We start from the raw sequence: 23250 nt of genomic DNA, 5'->3' as shown, positions 1-23250 counted from the left end.
AGAAGAAGCGGAAACTAAACTGGAAAGATGGAGAAAAGTACTGGAAGAGAGAGGTATGAGACTGAGCAGAAGTAAGACAGAGTATATGTGTTGCGCAGTGGGCGGTGGCCAGGAGACAGATCTGGAGCTGGAAGGAAATGTCATCAGGAAGGTGAGAGACTTTAGATACTTAGGTTCAACAGTGGAAGAAGATGGAGGAGCTGAGAAGGAAGTAGGATGCAGGATACAAGCGGATTGGAGGAACTGGAGGGAGATGGCTGGAGTGTTATGCGATAAGAGGGTGCGATCAATCTGAAAGGCAAAATTTATAGGACAGTAGTGAGGCCAGCTATGACATATGCTATAGAAACTGTGCCCCTGAGGAAAAATAACATCAGCAGGATGGAAGTAGCAGAGATGAGAATGCTTAGGTGGATGTGCGGTGTGACCAGAAAGGATCATCTGAGAAATGACTATGTCAGGGGGAACAGTGAAAGTTACGAACTTAGGAGCGAAAATACAGGAGGCAAGGTTGAGATGGTTTGGTGATGTGATGAGGAGGGAGGACGAATATGTGGGAAGAAGGGTCATGCAGATGGATGTGCAAGGAAGGCGGAAGCGTGGGCGGCCAAAGAAGAGATGGAGGGAGCTGGTAGAAGAGGATTTGAAGATGAAGAACTTGGATGTGGTGACAGCCCAAGACAGGAAGGTGTGGAGGAGACTCATAGCAAACAGTGACCCCACTTAAGTGGGAGAAGCTGTAGAAGAGAAGAAGAAGAAGATGAGCTTGAACTACAGTCCGAGTTAAAGTTCTATTGTTGTACACCTGTGCGTGTGTGGAATCACGCGATCTCCAGTATCTAATAGTAGAGTTGACAGATTCAGGCAAATTATAGCTAAGATTGTTATTCATGTGAAAAGGGTCCAAGGTGATTTCTTTTGACTCGACAATGCGCCGCTCTACTTCATCATGACAGATGTGTAGGTTTGAAGTTGATGTCCAGTTTATTTCATGTTGGTGGCTTTCGTTGTTCGTGTTTATTGAAAACAGGACATGGCTTGACAGAGCAGTTGCTCTGGTTCTTTTATAAGCAATGTCTCGCTGGTGCTCTTCGCGTCCTAGTAAGATAGATTTCTCTGTCTGCCCATAGTAAGGCTTTCCGCATTCACAAGTGACCTTGTATACACCTGGGAATTGTAGAAGGTTGTGAGGTTGTTTATAGTTGTTGAAGCGTGATCTTATTTTTGGCATAGTTGAGAAGCACATTTTATGTTAAACTTCTTTAGAATTCTACTCAGCTTTTTGGATAGTGTGCTGATATATGGCAAGACGATATGACCTTTGGAGTCGTCCTGTGTCTCTACGTTGCTACGTTGACGGTGGGATAATTGGTTGTTAATATTTTTTAGAGAGTAGCCATTGTTTTTAAAGGTCCATTTAAGATGTTGTAGTTCCTTTTTCAGTTCTTCTTCATCTGACAGTACAGATCTTGCACGATTCGCTAGAGTTGATATTACCCAACTTTTGCGCTGGATGATGATGGGATGACGCACGCAAATATCTGTCTGTATGAGTTGGCTTTCTAAATATAGAGACTTTAATCTTGAAATTAAATTACACTGTTGTAATTTAATTTCAATTTAATTGTAATTTAATTTAGTTTACAGTGTTAGTAATCTCCTGTTAACAGGAGATTACTAACAGTGTAAACTAAATTATGTAGTACACTGTCCTCTGTCCTGTTAGCCTTTACACACTTTGAGGGTATCTTTCAGGAAATTGATAATGATGATGATGATTTTGCAGATCATGCTTAATCATATTACTCATCCGTTTAACTCCTGCATGATTTATCTTCTTGACTGCGAGTATGATATGCTTCCCTCAGATGCCGGTTGACTATCTCCAATTATCTTCTGAGATTCCTGCCTTTTGCTTTTAATGCCACTCTACTGCTTCAAGCTGCCTCCTAATCTTGTCATAATCACCTGCCTTGTAGTTCCATATATACTTCTTCTTGAATGAAAATCCCACATTTTACAACCTCCTAATTCAAAGCAACATGATAACTCTCCAGTCGGAGGCAATATTTAGAGATCTTATCTTATGACCAGGTCCAACCCTCATATACATCGAGTCCTCTCCATCATATGCTTCTTCAAGTAATTATATTTTAAATCAGCTAATATGTTTTGTTCCCTTATAGGGAGTAGGCGAGGTCTTTATACCCTAGACTGAGTGTGCAGTTCAGTCTCCACCAGTAGCCAATCAGAGATAGCTGGCCCATGTCTATATCTAATTATAGCTACTGATGAAGAGACCAGAAAACAATGTGCTATCATCTCTTGGTGCCTAATCATAACAGGATATGTTACTGTCTGAAATAATGTGGGTACTACGATCGATTTTCTTGCGTTTATTGGACGAAAAACCAGAGTTTCCGGGAGCAAAAATCCTCTCGCCTATGCCCGAGATCGACTATCTCGGGAGCCGGTCGAAGATAGGTTTAAAAAAAGTTCCTTCAGTCTGTGACTAGACATGAAAAAACTTTTCACTCTTTTACTTCGTTTACTATTATTCCTTCTTTGTTAATCTAAGTTCCTAAGTATTTAAAATTCATCACGTAAGTCTAACTTCGAGCGACCAAGCACAGAGGACGCAAGCGTCACTTCCACTGCCATGTATAATTAGTGATAGCCTTGAGCCAGCTATTTCTGATTGGCTACTGGTGGAGATTGAACTTTCTCCTCAGTCCCCAAAAGAGATTGGATTAAAACTGCCTCGCCTACTCCCTATAAGAGAATAAAAGGCGTTAACCGATGTTCCCCCCCCCCTGCTCTGTGCTTTTTTCCTTGGAATCAATGCTCTGTAGTTGTAGTCCCCCTATAATAATTACTCAACTTACATTCATTATGCTGATCATTGTGTCTTCCATATCATCCCTTATATCTCCCCCTGGTATATTTCATAAACTATATTTTTTTTCATATTGGTCTCTATCTCACACACCAGATTGCTTCAAATTCGCTCTCACCTACGCATTATCCCCTAGTCATGTTGCTGAATTTCATTTGCTATCATCAACAATACTGCTGCCTCCCATCCTGTTTTCTCTCCTCAGTGAAAATATTATATCCCTTACCTTCTATCCATATAACTACATCATCTGCTGTCAGCCAGTTCTCAGAAATGCTGATAACACTGCTCACCAGAGCCAAAACTACTCTTTATTTTTTCTGATATTCTTGGCATTAATATATATATATATATATATATATATATATATACTTGAACAACTCTAGTTTTCCTTTCTTTGCTCTTCCATACTCTGAACAAAACTTCCCACAAACACCTAACCCTGAATCCATTTATGTCTAGTTCTTCAGCATTATATAAATATTTCCATCCATCAAATTCAGTGCATAGGTCTAAATACTCAATCTTTTCTTCTGCACAACCTGCACTGCATATTGATTCATTTGCGATCGTTTACATTCTCTATCAAACCATGGTAGCAGACTTACATTTCTTACCCTATAGCTCTTGTTGTTTGCTTCTTCCAATATCTTTTTTTCATATCTTATTTGATGGAAAATTTTTCACCTTTCAAGTCATTAGTGCCAGCCAAAGCATTGGAATCTTTTACCTTACCTTACTTTTTTTTTTTTTTTTTGCATCCTGACGTTTTTACTAATATTATTACTTTTCTGATGATGGAAAGGCACTTTCATTAAGCCCTTCCCTTATCATGGAATCACTGTAAAAAAAGTTTCCAACTGTTGCTTAATTATTCACTCGTTTCTTCCCTAGTACGTTTTGCTTTTTTTCCCCTCTTCTCATTTCTACGAATCCTTGATGCTTCTGCAATATTTCAATTTCGCGTTTTGTTCTGTGAAGAACTCCATGTGCTTTTACTTTCTTGAAGTAGTCTTCTTTCTTATGTTAATCCTCCTGGCACTGTCAACATTATCGCTGACTGTAACATTTTCGGGACCTTTGTCAATATATTATATTCTATTACATGATATATTTTTTTTTTGTTGTTCTCTTGCTTCGACTGGCACTCACTGTCAAAACAATTACTACATATTTGCTCACCAATCTGGCTTTCTTTCCAAAATATTTCGATTTTTGGAAAGAAAATCGAAATATTTTGGGCACGATTGTTTTACTATGCATTGACGCCATAGGAACGATATCTAGCTTAATAAAATATAGTTTTTCTCAAATCTAAATAACGCATTCTATCAACACTCATATAAAACAAAAGCGACACTAAACTAACTTGATATTATTAATTAAAATTATTAATATTGATTGGCATACGTTTTTGCCAAACTTCCTATCCAGACTGATTGAAATTGCATTTGCTTCTGTGGTGCTATGCTGTCTGAAGAAAGAGAATTTAGAGGTTCGCTTCTAGTAGCCTTCTAGAGGATTATTTTTCTAAGCGTTTCTTCAGCAAATTCTCGAGTTCGTCGATTTCTGGAAACGTTAAGTAATGTTTTTCTTAGAATACTAGGATTTTAATCTACAACTCAAGAAAATCTACTGTAGAACTCCCACTAGTGCAGATAATCATATGAGTTAGGGGATTAGAGCTATGAGAGTTATGTTGTACTCTCAGTATCCCAGAAATCTTGGTTTGTTGATAGCTTGTGCTTACTGTCAGCGAACAGCTTGTAGGATGGCGATTGGCTGGCAATCTGTCTTTTGTGCGTTCTGGGGTCGATTTTCCTCTTTAAAGGGTTTAAAAACCCTAGTTTGTTTTGGACGAACAAAAAACAAAAGAAAATGAAACAGAAGAAACAAACAAATGAAAAAAAAAAAAAAAAGAAAAGCGCTCTGTAGCGCAATTGGAAGAACGACGGTACATTACGCCCTTCGATTGGAATAGGCAGTACAGTAACGAGGGTATGAAGCGCCTGTGGCAAGTATCTAACTTGCGCCTCCTAATCCAAAAATGACAAAAATTTTGAAAAATTGGAGTTAAATTTTACTAAATGCAATATGTTAAATACTTACTATTAACCCCATCAAAATGAACTGCAGTGTGTTGCAGAATTTGTGTGTCTAAAGCGACGTATTGCCGAAATTTCAAAATACAATATAAAATAGCGGACTTTTATATCTATTTATTTATTTTTATTTTTTACATTTTTTAAGTTTTGCGCCCCAGACCTAGTAGATGTTCTACTAGGCCACCCTCTCGTTACGCACTGGGAACAGGACTAAGTTTGATTCTCGTCGTGACGAGATGAATCTTTATGTGGACTTTTTCAATCGAAGGTGGGTTAGCCGCTCTCATACGGAGGTAGCAGGGTTTTTTTCTCCCAAAATCTCGTGTTTTTCATCCCGCATACAGACAAATCGGCCCTTCAGAACACACGCAATTTACAGACAAAAAATACTAGTTGTGGTGGTGGGCGGTAGATGGCGTTAATGTGGATGATTGGTAGTAGAGTTTCGGTGTAGTGGTGGAGACGAAGAGTTGTACAGTAGGTGTCCTCCCGCGATGAGTCTTCGGAGTCCTTGGAGGTGCCAAGAAAAAAAAAAAAAAAAAAAAAAATCAGCTAACGCCTTTTTATTCCCGTATATACGGGAGTAGGCGAGGCCATTTAGCCCTATCTAACTTTTGGAGACTGAGTGGGCAGTTCAATCTTTACTGGTACCCAATCAGAGACAGATGGCCCAAGGCTATCACTAATTAAGCGGTACGCAGTGAAGAGAGACGGCTCAAATGTGCCGCCATCTCGTGGTCTCTAACCCTAACACAATATATTTAATGTCTGAAATAATGTGGGTTCTACGGTCGATTTTCTTGAGTTTACAGGACGAAAAACCCGAGTTTCCGGGAGGAAAAACCTGCTTGCCCGTGCCAGAGATCGACTAACTCGGGAACCGGTCGAAAAAAGGCTTAGAAAAATTTCCTCTAGTCGCCGACTAGACTCGAAACCAAGACTTCCTTCGTGCGACCTAGCGCGATGGTGTGCAAACGCCACATCCACTGAGCTACACAGGCTCTACACAGGTGTCAAGAATAATAATAAAAATATTTATGCCAGAGAACTTGGGAAAAATGCCCACAAAAAGTTTCTAGCATCAATGATAAATGAAATCTTTAGGTTTCATTTGCGTCAGGGAAGGTTTCGCAAATTTTATTATTAACTATTTTACTATTGCTACGGGACACTTCCAAGGAGCCCAAAGGCTCATTGTGGGAGCCTTCTACTGCACCACTACACTTACCGTGTTTCCTACTTGTACTTCATACACACAGCACCACTAACAACACACAACATCATCTACTGCGCATCATCAGCAATAAATTTTTCTGCAAATTGCCTATGCTCTCATGGCCGATTTGCCTGTATATATCTGGGATGAAAACCTCGAGTTTCAGGGAGAAAAAATCCTACTAATGCCTATGAGATCGGCCAACTCATCTTCAATTGACAAAGCCATATAAAGATTTTTCTGTCATGTTCGTACGCTAGGTATTTTAATTTAATTTATTTACATTCTAAGCAAGAAAGCCTTGTATTAACTTAAAAAAAAAAATACTAAAGCATGCAATGTTTTTGGTCTGCGTTTAATAGTTCAAACTGGGGTGAGAAATGAGGTCATCTGCTCAACATTTCCGATTCAGGTTCTGATTACGATCGTGGTTTTAATAGGACGGTTTTTAACAACGCTAAAAATGACCTTTGGGAGAGTTTGAGGTCCTTGCAACTCTTCGAAAGTACTCGGCCGTTTGGTAAACATGCAGTTAGATAACGCAATGTTCAAAAGATAGCTGTTGCAATGCATACCAGCTGGCTGCTTATATGATATGAGGAAAGTTAGCTAATCATTACACCGAGAGCACTTGATTTGATTGTACCAGTTATAACGTTCCTACAGTGCGAGTTGAGCGACTTCGATATCTTCTTTGAAGGTTTATTAAAATAATATTTAAAGGAACATCTAATCCGAAGTCGCGTAACATAATCTATCGTTTTCTACCTTGTGTAACATTGTAATTGGTGAGTAAATTGTTATTTCCTTCAGTACTTTGATTTGAATAAAGTTGTATCTCTGCTATCGACGACAGCTGTAGTTTATTTAGAAAGAATCACGTGTATTGTCATGTGACAAGAATGAAAATTTATCGGCCACAAGTCAATATTCGTGATTCAATTTGTAGTATCACTTTTATGGAAATTTTGTCATGTATTTGCAAATCGTTTAGATTTCTGCCGAGAACAATTTTTAAAATTGCATCAAAAAAAAAAAATCAGCTAATGCTTTTTTTATTCCCGTATTGCTTAAATATCCTTACTTCAAGTGGTATGCAAATTAGCTTATTTTACCGTATTCCATAGAAATCACAGTCTTCTTTTCGCATAATTTTTAAGTACCCTTTTATTTGTCAATTAAAAAATTTAAACATTAATCGCGTATTTTTAGTCATTAAAAACGGTCCTTTATGATTTTTTGTCCTATTTATGCGTGTGTGTTTTAATATTTACATTTATTTTAAGTCATTAAAAACGGTCCTTTATGATTTTTTGTCCTATTTATGCGTGTGTGTTTTAATATTTACATTTATTTTAAGTCATTAAAAACGGTCCTTTATGATTTTTTGTCCTATTTATGCGTATGTGTTTTAATATTTACATTTATATTAAAAAAAAAAAAAGAAAGAAAGAAAAGAAAAGAAAAAACGGAATAAAATTACAAGAACTGCATTAATGGAAGATGCAAAGAAGTTCTTGTTAAAATCTCATAGGTATTTCGAAGAATGTTGAAGTAATTCAATCACATAAATATTTAAAGATTACATGTAGGTATAATTAAAAGTACATAAAATTGAAAGGCAGGTATTAAAAATAAAGACAAAATAGCTGTTAACAGATTTGCAATGGTAGACCGACAATACTTGTAAATATGTGGAAAGTAAGAATCGTATGTTGTATTTACCAACTTGCACACTTTTCAACAAATCACACGAGAGAGAGAGAATGATAAATGATCGTGAGCCCGATTATATGCAAGGGAGGAATAGGCATAAGTTCACTGGAAACAGTAGCAACCAGTATGCCCAGTTAAGACAAAGATGTTGAAGAAGTTTGATTTCAGATGTCACATCATAATTTGTTGTTTTATTTTGTTATTTTATGTTATTGCTGACTTTGACCGTTTCAAAGAATGATCAGTGATGAGATAGAAATTCAAAGATAACACAATCATTAAATGTCTGATAAGTTAAGAAAATAATTACTCAAATAGAGATTAACAATTTCTTTGAAAGGCAGTAACACCATAAATGCATCAGCCCATTATAATCTTCAAGATTTTGTGATCTCTTCCTATGGGGGAAAAAAAAAAAAGTTATTTTAATAAATTTTCATGCATATAGGCACATTGAAACGCAGCAGCTTATTTCTTAATCGTTGAAAACGAAGGAGAAGAGTGTCCTTAAAGTTTTATGAACTTCGAATGAATTTCTTTTGGCGTTAAACCTTCTTTTACAAAGAATTTTATAACTGTACAATACTCAATTTTATCCATTTCAAGGGATACAGACAACACTTTTGCTTCAGACAGCTCAATGAAAGAAACTACTTGATAGAATGACTTGCAATTTCACATGGATGCTTATGACAGATGTACCAACTTAGGAAAAAAAAAAATCCTGCTGATAGTGTTGACATCTATGGTTGAGGCCGAGAACTTTTAGCTATATTTTGTGGATAGTTTTGTGGATAATTAAAAGTACATAAAATTGAAAGGCAGGTATTAAAAATAAAGACAAAATAGCTGTTAACAGATTTGCAATGGTAGACCGACAATACTTGTAAATATGTGGAAAGTAAGAATCTTATGTTGTATTTACCAACTTGCACACTTTTCAACAAATCACACGAGAGAGAGAGAGAGAATGATAAATGATTGTGAGCCCGATTATATGCAAGGGAGGAATAGGCATAAGTTCACTGGAAACAGTAGCAACCAGTATGCCCAGTTAAGACAAAGATGTTGAAGAAGTTTGATTTCAGATGTCACATCATAATTTGTTGTTTTATTTGGTTATTTTATGTTGTTGCTGACTTTGACCGTTTCAAAGAATGATTAGTGATGAGATAGAAATTCAAGGATAACACAATCATTAAATGTCTGATAAGTTAAGAAAATAATTGCTCAAATAGAGACTAACAATTTCTTTGAAAGGCAGTAACACCATAAATGACAGATGTACCAACTTAGGAAAAAAAAAAAAAAAATCCTGCTGATAGTGTTGGCATCTATGGTTGAGGCCGAGAACTTTTAGCTATGTTTTGTGGATAGTTTGGGTCTCTCATGATAAGTCTTTGGACTCTGTGGAGGTGCCTGTGCACAATAATAATATCGGAGTGCTGAAAAGTAATAAAGTAATTTGGAGGAAAATTGTTGATTGGAGATTATTAATAATGTAAAGTTAATCATGAGTACTGTCATAATAGCCTGAACACCCCTTGAGGTTATATATACAAGAAAATTAATGATGATGATGATGATAAATTTTTATGTTTTTGTTTCAAGAAAATCAGCCAGGTTTTATTTGTTGATCACTTAAACATCAGACATTTCAGAAAGAATAACTTCATATATCTTTAGTAAATAAGAACCACAAGTTGGTTTAAGACAAAGTAAAAATACATGGCATTCGGATTCAAATTCTGTTCTACATCCCAGAGGTGATATGCATAATAAAAAAGAATGTGTTCAAATAGATCATGAGTTTTCATCTGTTCAGTTTTCTGTCTGATGTTCCACTTGAACAGATTTCTTTCTCTAATGCATGTCATCTCTGGGTTATAGAACATGCCTTGAATGGGTAGCTGATTGTTACATTTTACCTTTGTCTTCTGGGATTCTACCTTTGTCTTAAACAAGCTCATAGTCCTTTTTTAGCTGAAGATGCATCAGTTATTCTTTCTGAAATATATAATATTAAATGATCAATAAATAATAATTTCTTCTATGCCTATGTGTTTCTGTACAATATCTGAACAACATTCATCTTTACAAATGTTTGTCTTAGTGATATATCAACTTGCAACACCATAACAAAAAAATTATAATATGATAAATATGATAAGGGAAAATCATATACAGTGATATTCTTAGACTTTGCAAAAGTGTTTGCTCGATTACAACATGATAAGTTGATGGACAAGCTGCAAAGAATGGAAATAGACAGTATATTTGTTAGATGGATCAGAGATTTGTACTCTGAATGATACCAGCAGGTTCTGTATGACGGACCAGTTCTCAAAAAAGAAGGATAATCAGTGGCATGCCCCAGGGGTCTGTTCTTGGCCCCCTGCTGTTTAACTTGTTTGTAAACAATATATAATGTGGACTGACTGGGGATCTACAGTTGTTTGCTGATGATGCAGAGTTGGGAAGAATTATAAGTAGCACTGCTGATGCTGAATCCCTGCACTCCAAAATGCAAGGTATTTGCATTTTCGAGTGCTGGGATTCTACTGAATCCCTGCACTATAAGGCTGTGTACTATATCGATGGTGCTATACTGCAGGAAGTGGATGAGATTAGTGATTTGGGAATGAGGGTTGACAGTAGATTGAAGTTTAGAGGACATGTTGTTAGGGTTGCAAAGGTTGCACATTTTAGTGCTACTGTGATAAGAAGTACTCTAACATGCAAGGATAAGGAAGCGGTTGTGCCACTGTATAAGGCACTGGTCAGACCACACTTGGACTATTGTGCTCAGATCTGATCAACTGGTTTTCAATGTGATGTGGAGACATTGGAGAGGGTCCAGAAATGAGTGACTAAGACAATATCAGGAGTTTGGAATTCTGGCTATGGAGAAGTTGAAGAGGTGTGGATTGCACAGTTTGATGGATAGGAGGAATAGAGGTGATATGATAGTGACATTTAAGTTAGTGAGAAGATTTTATCAGATTAATACCAAGTGGATTATAACAAGAGTAGAAAGTGAGAGGGAAAGAACCAGATGTCATTCCTCAAAGTTATGTAAAAGTGTGGTGAAGAGGGGTGTGAGGAGTAGATATTTTACATGGAGAATTATCAGTGAATGAAATTCATTACCAGAATGTGTTTTTAATGCAAGAAGTGTTGAGGACTTTAAGATTCTATATGATGAATATGTTGCCAGTTGAATGAACCTTCCACGATGATTCTGTCAACTCCATGGAGGGTGTTTAAAATATTATTAATTAATAATAATAATTTATTAAGCTGGTGATATTTTACTGGATTTCAAACTGATGTGTTGTTTATTGTGCTCCTAAGAAGAAAAAAAAAAAAAAACTGCTCCACTTGTCACATCACCCAAGGCATGAACAATCAAATAATTATGGAAATAATTTGAAACTGTAATGGACAAAAGAAGTAGCATTCTACTATATTTTTAGGACTGAATTTGAAATTGTTTGCAGTTGTTAGGCTAAAGTTGGTCCTAAAATGACCGTCTCCCAAATTTTCAGTAAATTTTGCCCTTGTTGAGGTTTAGGGAGTGCTTCATTGTTGATGCTGACACCTAAAATACTTTCTCAGACTTGTAATGAATAAAATTTGCATAATATTTGCATAAAACTAGGTTTATTTCATTTAATCCTTTCTACAGGAGTCTCCAACACAAACCATACAACACAGACAACACACAGACTTTCGTTTCATTTATGACTAATAATCATTATTGCAAGTCAGAATCAATTATACAGGAAATAATTAATTATGGCATACATATTTTATTTTTATTTCCAATGTTTTTCAAGCTGGGATTTTTCTCTCTGTTAAACCACCTTGAAGAACCTACTTATCAGGCACAGTGATACTTTATGCACCTCCAGATGAAATAAGAATATAGTGTGTCCTTAAAGCAAAATATCTGTTTGATCAAAAAGTTCAGGAAAAATGACCCAGAGGAAGAAGAAGACAACAAAGTATTGGTAGAATTTAGGAGATTTAGAAGAAACCAAATGTAAGAACTGAATGAATCAGAGACCAGACCAATAATAGACCACTTTCAAAGATAATAAACTAGTCATATCCATTAAAGGTGTACTCCATTCTAAATGCTTATGGCGTTAGAAAATTGCTGGTTGAGTAACAGATAATCATCGTCATTCACCATGGAGTCCAATGATTCAGTGTGAGATCCTGCTGTCACACACAGTTCATCATACCATGCCTTACATGCATTCACTGTCTCCACACTCACTATGCTCTCATGCCATTCATTCCAGTCACCCACAACTTTCCATGTGAAAAACCAGCTTACTACTCATCCCTTCCCCTACTCACAACTTTCTTTTACTACTTTCAGAGATGGCATCTTGTCTTCTATCTCTCCCCATTCTATGAAAAAACTTATTTGCATTGATTACTGGTATTTCTAGACATTATCATCCATCTTAGTTAATTATTTTTGGACTCTTTCCAATATCGCTTCATCCATCTGAAAACCACATGACCAACTCTGTGCACTGTTATCCATATTCTGCTTAATACAATACAATTATACAATAGACGATAATATGCTTACTGGCACAGAACCTCAAGATATCCTCAAAATTTCATGTCCTTGTCCACCATCACTTTCCCCCTCATACACACCTCCTCTTAAGATTCCCTTATCAATTGCTTACTCTGCATTCCATTTATGCTTCCAAAATTTTAAAATCTTATACTTGGCAACATTGAACTAATAACCCAACTCACTTCCATTCATCTAGTGCAGTGTTTCTCAAACTTCAGATATCCGCGGACCCCTTCTTAAATTTTCATTATTACCAAGTACCCCTAATTAATTAAATCAAAAATTAATTAATTAATTAAAATACATTGATTAATAAAAAATTAATTAAAAATAAATTAATTAATTAACAATTAATTAAAAATAAATTAATTTAAAATATTACAAAATTAAATATCTATTTTATTTGAATTTATATGTTCATGTAAACAAAAAATATGATTTATTTTTAATAGAGCAAACTTTATAAAGATACTATAAAGTTTTACTTACTTGAAATAATTTATCATCAATGAGAGGAGTGAAATTGCTTATGGTGAGATAAAATTTCAGCAAAATTTGGCTCTATAGTTGTTAATTTCAATCTCAGATGTGGTTCGACATCTATAATGCGATTCCTCTTCTTCGTCTTAATATCTACAAGGGCCGAAAATTCAACTTCGCACAGATATGAACTTGGAAATAGAAAAATGAACCTTAGAGCTTTATCTGTTAATTCAGGAAATTCATTCTGTATTTGTAGCCAAAATGATGATAACGTATTCTCACTGTATTTATTTTTTAGGAAACCATCATAAGCTAGTTCTAAAAGTTGTTCTTCTTCTATTGACGACAGACCCTTTATCATAAATTTGTTTTTATTGAAAGGGTATCTTATCCACTCAATATTAATGTCCAATTCAGGGAAATACTTTTCTAGATTCATTTGTAAGCTTTTTAAATGCTGCATGATAGTAATTTTCATATCATCATCAATTTGTTCATTTGAACTTGCAAGCAATTCATGAAGCGATGGAAACGCGTCAAATTCTTCATTACCAACCCGCTTTTGCCATAAGTTCATTTTTGCCAACGTGGTGTTCACTTTATCTTGGACATGAAATATAGAAATTTCCTTGCCTTGTTAAAGATAAATTAAGACTATTTAATACAGTAAATATATCTGCCAGGTATGCTAATTGACTGAGCCATTTCCAATTATGTAAATACTTTTTCAATTCAAACTTTTCATCAAGAAAAACTTGTAGTTCATTCCGAAGTTCAAATAAATGAGTAAGAACTTTTCCACGAGAAAGCCAACGAACATCGGTATGGAAAAGAAGTTGTGTATAGTTGCTTCCCATTTCTTTGCAAAGTTGAGAGAAAAGTCTGGCATTTAGAGGATGGCCTTTAATATAATTTATGATTTTTACAGCTTCATCAAGAACTTTTCTTAGGTCTGTAGACATCATATGTGTAGCCAAAGCCTCCCTGTGTATGCAGCAGTGTGTCAACTTTGCATTTGGTGCAATAGCTTGAATCCTTGAAACAAGTCCTTTTTTAGATCCGGCCATGGATTTCGCTCTGTCCGTGCTTATTCCAACACAACTTTTCCAATCAAGCTTGTTTTGATGCATAAAGGTATTTATGCTGTTGAATATTTCTTCTCCTGTTTTGTATGTTCTGGCAAGGGTTGGCAATATAAAAGGTCATCATGAATTTTTTGATTTTTTTCGTACCTAACGAACACTAGAAGATTTGCAAAATTTGTAATGTCGGTGGATTCATCTGCCTGCAATGCATAATAACGACTTTTACATATATCGGATAACAATGTTTGTTTTATAATTTCAGCCATTTCAGTGATTCTTCGATGAAGTAATATTTGAAAGACAAATCCTATCAAAAGATCTTTTTGCATTATCTCCAATCATAATTTCCACTATTATTTTTGCTGCAGGCTTGACCAAAGTTTCACCAATTGTTTCCGCTGCACCACTTTTTGCTATTAATAGTGACACATGATATGAAGCTTCTAAAGCCTTCATGTTTTCACCTCCTGACACGACTGATATCACTTTTTGAGATTCTTTTAAATTTTTTAGTTTATTTTGAAAAAATTCGACAGATTTGTCTTTGCATTCATTATGTTTCGATTCAAAATGGCGATTTAAATTACATGGTTTCATGCTTTCATTTTTTAAAGTTTCACCACAAATTACACATAATGGAATAGGTTCCTCTTCATTTCCCGTCCATGAAAATCCACATTTCAAGTAATTTATATCGTACTTACGAAGTTTTCTCATCTTCTTCCTAGTTGGTTCTTTAGAGATGTCAGACGACACACACTTATCAATTTCACTTGATCCAGATACAATACCAACATTTTCTTGTTGCTGACAGCTACTTGTATCTACTATGTTCCTCTCTTTTGCACATACATACCACACTTTGAGAAACACTGATCTAGTGTATTCAAGTCCTCTTCTCCTGCAAAGCTACAACATTCGCTCCACTCTTCATAGTTCTTTCCAACTTTGCATCATCTGCAAACAACTGTATATCACCATTCAAACCTTTCTCAAAACCATTACCAAAGTTAAACAACAATGACCACAGAACATTAGTGCAGTACATGATAGGACTATAGGGTAGCATTTTGGATTGTGTTGATTGGAAATTGTGCTCTTATATTTTTATTGTTTTAAAAGTGATTTTACTCAGCCAAATGAAAGCACAGCAATATATCTCAAAAAAGAAAAAAGATTTCGTCTATTTTTTTATTATTATTATTTGACACCTCCAGGAAGTCCAAAGACTCATTGAGGGAGGGCACCTGTGTTACAACTCTGTCTCAACCACTCAATCCACCCACTGACTGAAACTACACCAACGCCATCTACTGCCAACCACCGCCACTAGTATTTCCACAGACAACACAAGTATATGTGTTGCAAAGTGGACGGCGGCCAGGAGACAGATCTGGAGTTGGAAGGAAATGTCATCAGGAAGGTGAGGGACTTTAGATAGTTAGGTTCAACAGTGGAAGAAGATGGAGGGACCGAGAATGAAGTGGGAGGCAGGATACCAGCGGGTTGGAGGAACTGGAGAGAGATGACCGGAGTGCTATATGATAAGAAGATAAGATTTTGATATCATTTATAGTATGCACCAGCACAACATATAGCCGTAATTGAATACAAAGCAAAGATAGCAGCAACAGAGCTGAGCAAGTGGTCTGTCTACTGTTACTACAGTAGACAGACCACTTGAAGTATTCAAGAGCTGAAATTGCAAGCTGGATATTATGGAAAAGAAAAAGAGCCTTCTACGCAATTTTTCTTGCAAGATGATTCATGCTGAGTATACCACAATTGACAAATTGGCACTCAACTCCTGAGCAACCTCGCAGCCATTTTTCTACCTCCTGTGCCTCACCCCTGTTAAACAGTTCATAAACCTCAGAAAGTGCATGGACATCCTGGAACAGTGCCCTATCGCACTTGATGAAACTTTCCCAGAAAATTTGTGCAATAGAAAGAAATCCCAAAGCAATTCATGATTAGCATCTTGATGATAACATGCCTACCACCAGGAAATAAAAAAAAAAAAGTATAATATGCCATCATTCTGAATTTCCATTCAGAAACAAATGTGACACTAAGTGGTGATATTTGCAGACTTGCCAAACAGTGTAACTTTGACCCCAAGAAAATTGGGTCCACGATTATACGAAGAGATGGAACAAGCTTCCCACACTTGATGAAAGTGACCTGCAATATCCCAACATGCAGATCTACATCCATATGTAGATCTGCTTGCTTGTCTTTTGATTGTCTCAGTTGGTACAAATGATTTGAGAAGCAAGAATTATTCTATGGGGGAGAATGTAAAGGAGTTGTTAGGAGATGCAAAACCGAAGAGCAAGAAACGGAGAATGTAAGTCTCCCACCATGCTATGATAGATACGAACTGAGGAGGAGGGTGTTGATAGCCAATGAGTCTATATGTATATGCAGAAGGAATGATGTAAGATTTGTGGATCTATGATCTGTGTTTGATGGAAAGAAGGATTTGTACAATGCTGATGGACTGCATCTAAATAGTTTTGGTGTTAGGTGTCTAGAGAGAACTTTGTTCACTGAGCATGCTAAAGTGCAAATTCAAGGAAACTAATGCTAGAAGATCAGGAACAAAAGGGAGAAGTTTTTGGCACATTGGTTAGTGCAACCTTGCCAAAACGTTAAGGCATTAATGAGACTTGACTAACAGAAGATGATGTATTTACAGGGATTGAATGTGAAGGGTTTAGTATTTTCATGGAAGATAGGATGGGGGGGGGGAAGGAGTACTGCTGATGATAGCAGATGAATTGCAGCCTAAAAGAATAGGGGATAGGCAGGAGGGTGGCTGTCCATATGAAGCAGTCTGGTGTGAGATTAAAGCCAGTAAGACAAAATACATAGTTGGTTGTTCCTATAGACCAGGGATTTCCATCGATTTGGAAGACATGCATTGCTAAATTAGTACAATGAGTACAGGTCTAGTGATTATTATGGGGACCTACTATGGAGATATTGACTGGAAGGAAGAAAGATCATGTGGCAAGAAGGAAATAGAATTTATACACATGCTAAGAGATACTTAAGGCAGTATGGAGGGAACTAGGGATTGGAGAATGTTGGTCCTGGTTATAGGATCAGAAGAGCTATCCATAACCAAGGTGACCACATGGCCTCTGATTGGTGAAAGAGACCATGCGATCTTGACTTGAGAGATTGTAAAACATGAGGAATATTCTGTTAAGAAGGGGTGCATGTAGAACTACAAGACAGGTAATTATGATAAGCTTAGGAAAAGCTTAAAACTGTGCCAAGGTATAAATCATTGCAGGATAAGGACATTAGCAGTGCATGGGATATAGTTAAGGATCATCTAAAGGAAGTAATACTAAATTGTATACCTTAGATAAGGAGGGTTAATTAGATAGGAGTTAGATAAATGAGAATTATCGTTAAGCATGAGTTGCAGAAGAAGAAAATGCTTATTTATTTCGTATACAAACACAGGTGGTACAGTAGTAAGTAATTGGTGCAACATTATTTACAACAAATCAGGATACATTACAAATGAGAACAGTTTAAATTTAGTAGGTAAATTATACAAGAAATAATAAGTAAAATATGAAGGAAAAAGAAATTATACATAAGTTATGTACAATAAATATGGTCAGGTGGTCCTCCAGAATTTTGCGCTGTCAACTGCTCTTTCTGTGCAGGATATAAGGTCCTCTTTTGTACAAGGTGATTGAAGAAGGGGGAGGGCAAGAAAGTAGGTGTTCCGTGGGCTGGGTTGTCCCACACTCACAGTTATCTGGTCCAGTGAGGTAGCCCCATTTGATGAGGTTTTGTTTGCAGCATCCTGTCATTTGTAATCTGTTGAGGCTTTTCCAAGTATTACAGTCCAAGTGGGCACCATGTGGAAGATGTTTGGCTGTTGAAATACCAGTATTATTCTCAGGGTATATTGCAAGCCATTGTTGAAGTCTTGTCTCTGGAGGGTTTTTAGGGTTCAACGGTTGATAGGAAGCTATGTCGGGATCTTAGTCTTTGGGGAAACTGTAGTCTGGCCAAATAGTGATTGGCACTCATCATTCATTTGTCTGCTTCTTTCATCAAGAAAATGCTGTGGAAGATATATAAAGAGAAAGTGACCTCATGAACAGTACAAGTTTCAGGCAAGAAAGGTGACCAGCATGGCAAAGAAGGCAAAATTAGATTACGAGAAGAATCTAGCTAAGCATGCCAAAGGAAATTTTGGAGTTCTTTCATCATGTGGCAAGTAAGAGGAAGAATGACTATGGAAGATTAACCTTAATGAGTGATGATGGTCATGAGGAGACAGAAGCAGATAAATAGTTGAGTTACTGAGTGATCACTTTGCTAGGGTATATCATCCTGATAAAGGAAACACTTCACCATTCATCCACCTCTTTTCCCACTGATGTGGGAACAGAGGTCGATGAATGGTGTACAAGGTGGATGAATTGGAGGCAGAATCTCAATGTAAATACAGCTGTGGGATTAGATGGGATATAAGCTCGGGTTTTGCAATAATGTGCAAGGGAACTGGGAATGTCTCTGACTAGGCTCTTTAATTTAAGTCTCAGCTCTAGTGTAGTTCCAAGGGAGTGAAAAGAGGAAAAATAATTCCCTTGCATAAGGGAGGTTCTGAGACTGCAGTAGCAAATTATAAACCAGTCGTTATCTCAGGCATGGTTTTTTTTTTTATTATTCATGTGGGGTTTTCCCCGCTCCTCGACTGCCCATTTAGACTGGTTGAGCTCTCATAATGAGGGAGTAAGTGTATATTTTTTGATTGTAGCAGCGTGTGTGTTCATGGGGCTGGTTTGCTTGTTCTGAGGGATGAAAACCTTTGAGTTTCCAGGAGTAAAAACCCTCTACCTCTATATGAGACAGACTAACTCACCTTTAATCGAAAGAGACCAGATAAAGGTTACTCACATCATGGATGGAAATCAAACCCAGGACTTTCCCACCAAAGGGCTTTGTCTATACCGACTGAGATACGGAGGCTCAGGCATGGTGGTAAAAGTACTAGAAAAATTGATGATAAAGAGAATTAATGAATGGGTGGATAAAAATCTGATGCTGTAGGAGCACCATATTTTTATTATGTCAATGGCTTTGTGATGGGCCGGTCATGCCTTGGTAATTTACTATCTTTTTATAATAGAGTAACAGCTGAGTTGGATAAAGGAAATGGCTACATGATGATTTTGCTGGATTTTGCAAAACATTTGACAGAATACTACATGGAATACTGTTATGCAAATTAAAACAAATGGAGATGGATATCATCATCATCATCATCATGAACTATGGGTTCACTGCCTGTTGGTGTCTGATGCCTCCTTCACTATCTTCTTCCACCTTTCTTTGTCCAGTGCACAGTGTCTATTTTCTGTACACCCATTCCACACCAGTCCTTATGTCGTCTATCCATTCTCTGTATAGTCTACCTCTTTTGTTTACACCGTCCATAATACCAAACATAAATGTCTTTATCTTCGGTCCTCACTCATTCTACAGATGTGTCCAAATAATTGCAACTTCCGTTTTATAATCTTCTGCATTAGATTCTGTTTTGGTTGTATCTTCTGATAGAGCTCTTCATTGGTGATTTTCTGTACCCATCCTATTCTTAGAATCTTCCTGTAACAAGTTCTTTCAAATGCCAAAATTCTTTTTCTTGATTCCTTATTTATTACCCACGTTTCAGATCCGTACAGTACACCACTGAAGATGCATGTTTCCAATACTCTTAGTTTTGTTTGCAGACTGATCACTTTACTTTTCCAGATGCTATCCATGGCCTTCAGATTTGTTCTTCCCTTTGCAATCGTGATCTTTATTTCTTTTTTACAGTCCAAGTCATATGTCAGTTTACTTCCCAAATATGTGAATTGTTCTACATTTTCTATATCAGTTCCATCCACTTGTATCTTTTGTTTCATGTTCTTCTAATCAAATACCATTGTCTTTGTTTTTTCCAAGTTCATAACAAGTCCAAATCTCTTCCCTTCCTCATTTAACAGTTTCAGTGTTTTTTGTAGTTCTCTTTCGTCTTCTTCAATAATAACGTCATCTGCAAATCTCAGATTGTTAATTCTCATTCTGTGTACAGATATTCCTTTGGCATCTTGTTTCATTTTATCCATTGCTCTTTCTAAATGTGCAATGAAAATGCTTGGTGATATTGGGTCTCCCTGTCTAGTACCTCTGCTTGTTTTAAACCATTTCCCCAAATCATCTTTTAATATAGCTATTAGTTTTTTATCAATTCCATAGGATTCCAGAACTGCTAATGTCACTTTCTGGTCAATACTGTCAAATGCTTTCTGAAAATCAACAAAGCAAGTATATTAACCTCATTGTCAAAATCTGTTGAATTGTAGTTCTATCCTTCCTAAGTCCTGCTTGCTTGTCTGCAAGGTATGTTTCCAGTTGTGTTCTTAATCTTTCTGTCGATATATGATCATCATCACTTTACCAAGGTGACTTATCAAGGCAATTGTTCTATAATTTTTACATTCTAGCTTATTTCCTTTCTTGTATAATGGTACTAATATTGATTTCACCCACTCCTCTGACATTTTCCTTTCTTTCCATACCATATTACTTAATTGGTGCATTTCTGTAACCATACTTTCACCACCATATTTAATCATTTCTCCAGTAATGTTATTGTTACCAATACTCTTGTTGTGTTTTAGCCATCCTATTGCTTTTTCTACCTCTCCTCTTAAAATGTCCATATCATGCTCATTACCTGGTGGTGATATCTGCTTCAATTCTTCATCAGTTTCCCAACACTATCTGAATCTAGTTTTTCTTTATATAACTCACTACAGTATCTTGTCCACCGCTGTACAATTTTTTCTTTATTCATCAATACTTTGCCTTTTTCATCTTTAATTGTGGTCTGTTTTGGTTGCCACTTTCTATTAATGGTTCTGATCATTTTGTATACCTCCCTTGTTTTATGCTCTCCATAGTACTGTTCTATATTGTTGCATTGGGCTTCTAACCATTTCATCTTATCCATTCTGACTGCTTTTTTCACCTCATTACACTTTCTTCTATATTGCTCTTCTATTTGTTGTGATGTATCCCTTCTTATCTTCAACATTCTTTTCTCCTGTACTAACTTCAGTGTTTCTTGTATAATCCATTTCTTCTTGATCTTCTCTTCTTCTGGTACTGTTTCTTCAACTGCATCTTCTATCGCCTTCATTACTCTTTTCACTCTTAAATTCGAGTTGTTTTCTTTTTCCACACTTTTAAGTTTCTCTTCTAACACTGTTCTGTACCTTCTTCCTATTTCTGCTTCACTTATTCGTGCTGTATCTCTTCTATTCTGATGTTGGGGTTTATATTTCTTTTTTAATTTCATCTTGATGTTTGCAATCACTAAACTATGGTCCGAGTCTATATCCGCTCCTTGAAAAGTTCAACATTGCTGTACTGATGTTATCCATCTTCTTTTAATCATAATCATATCAATCATGTTTTTGGTTTTCCCATCATTTGATCGCCACGTCCATTTTCTACACTCCTTTTGTTGGAATCTTTTGTTACACATCATCTCATTGTCCACAGCAAATTCTAACAATTTTTGACCTCGTTCATTTCTTTCTCTGAAACCACATTTCCCCATGCCTCTTTCCCGACCAACATTATCTATTCCAACTTTGGCATTCCAATCTCCTTCAATAATTAGCACATCTTGCTTTGGTATTGTTTCTATTGTCTCTGTCAGATCTTTGTAGAATAAGTTAATATCCTCATCTGTGCTATCAGATGTGGGTGCATATATCTGGACTATTGATATGTTGAATGGCTTTGCCTGAAATCTTGTGACTATGATTCGGTCATTAACGGGTTTGTAGCCTAACAGTGCCTCTCGAGCTCTTTTGCTAAGGAAGCCAACTCCTGCTTCGTGCATTGCGTCATGTCCTGACCATATTACTTCGCATCCATTGATCTCTCCAGATGATGTCCATCTCATCTCTGCCAATTCTAATATATCCCACCTATATCTCTTCATTTCCTCATGAAGTAGTTCTAATTTTCCTGACATCCAGAGTGTCCGCACATTCCACATTCCTACTGATAACAGTTCTGTTAGTTTCATTTTCTGTTTCCTTTCAGTATCCCACTTTTCGATCCAACCCCAATTGCTCGATTGGTATCGCGGGCCTTGTTTATCTGAGTGACGCCCGAGCTGGCATGTTGTGAGATGGATATGACACTGGTTAAATGGATAAGATAAGATGGCAACTGCTGGACAGATATCAAAAAGTGGTATATGGAGGGGCAGAAATGAGGCAAAAGCAGGTGACTAATGGTGTGCTGAAAGGTTCACTGCTGGGACCATTGCTGTTTAATTTGTACATAAATGATATAGGAAATAATCTGAAAGGAAATGTTCAGTTGTTTGCTGATGATATGAAATTAGGTAAAGTAATAGTTAATCAAGGTCCGCTTGGTTAGCCGAGCAGCTATGTGCTTCTCAACCATATGCCTGGGAAAGGAATGTTCTGTGTTTGATTCCCATTGCTGATGTGAGGAGCTTAGGATCTTTCTCAGACATAGCCAAGTTAGCCTGTCTTCAGCTTGAACTGCAAAGTTTTTCTCCCTAGTTTATCTGGGGTAAACCAGTATCGAGAACATAATGCTTCTCCAGACTTAGGATACACCTTCAGGCATAGGGCCAACCACCTTATCCATGTATAACGGTTACGGTTATAAGGAATAGAAACCCTCAACGCCATAAAGGTAAAAGAGGGAAAGATTAAGAAAGAAAGAAAATAGTTAATCAAGGCGATATGGACAGCCTGCAGAATGATTTAAATAGGCTATCAGTATGGGAAAAAGATAATGAGTATCAGTTTAATGTTGTAAAATGGAAAATTATGCATTTTGGAAAAAATGCATAATTCTCTGTTGGAGAGAATGGATTCAAAAAGCTAGAAAGTTTTTTTCCACCTTATAATATTGCCTAACTTTAGCCCCTGATCCAAACTATGTCATAAGCTAATGTTAAGTCAATGAAAGTGACTCCGGATTTAAGTTTCTTCTTGAAGCCTGCTTCAATCTGTGTTGTCAGTACCAGGACCTGGTCACAGTAACTTCTTCCTGACCTGAAGCTA

General features: G+C 36.6%; 1 protein-coding gene across 3 annotated transcripts in view; it reads left to right on the top strand.

Moving 5' to 3' along the window:
- Positions 1-6358: 6358 nt before the first annotated feature.
- The window catches only part of LOC150106220 (phytanoyl-CoA dioxygenase, peroxisomal-like), a 237370-nt gene continuing 220478 nt past the window's right edge, over positions 6359-23250 (top strand). The window contains exon 1 of one of the 3 annotated variants that reach the window (XM_090392244.1): positions 6359-6477. The gene's annotated coding sequence lies outside the window, so the exon portion shown is untranslated. Of the gene's footprint in view, positions 6478-6708; positions 7006-23250 lie in introns of those variants that run through there. The other 2 variants (XM_090392245.1, XM_090392242.1) reach the window with 2 other exon arrangements.

Source organism: Typopeltis vanoorti, chromosome 5 (genome assembly GCF_054136105.1).
Source record: "Typopeltis vanoorti isolate ZY-2024b chromosome 5, IOZ_Tvanoo_1.0, whole genome shotgun sequence".
In the NCBI taxonomy this organism is placed as follows: Eukaryota; Metazoa; Arthropoda; class Arachnida; order Uropygi; family Thelyphonidae; genus Typopeltis; species Typopeltis vanoorti.
This window is presented reverse-complemented; position numbering and strand designations above follow the sequence as displayed.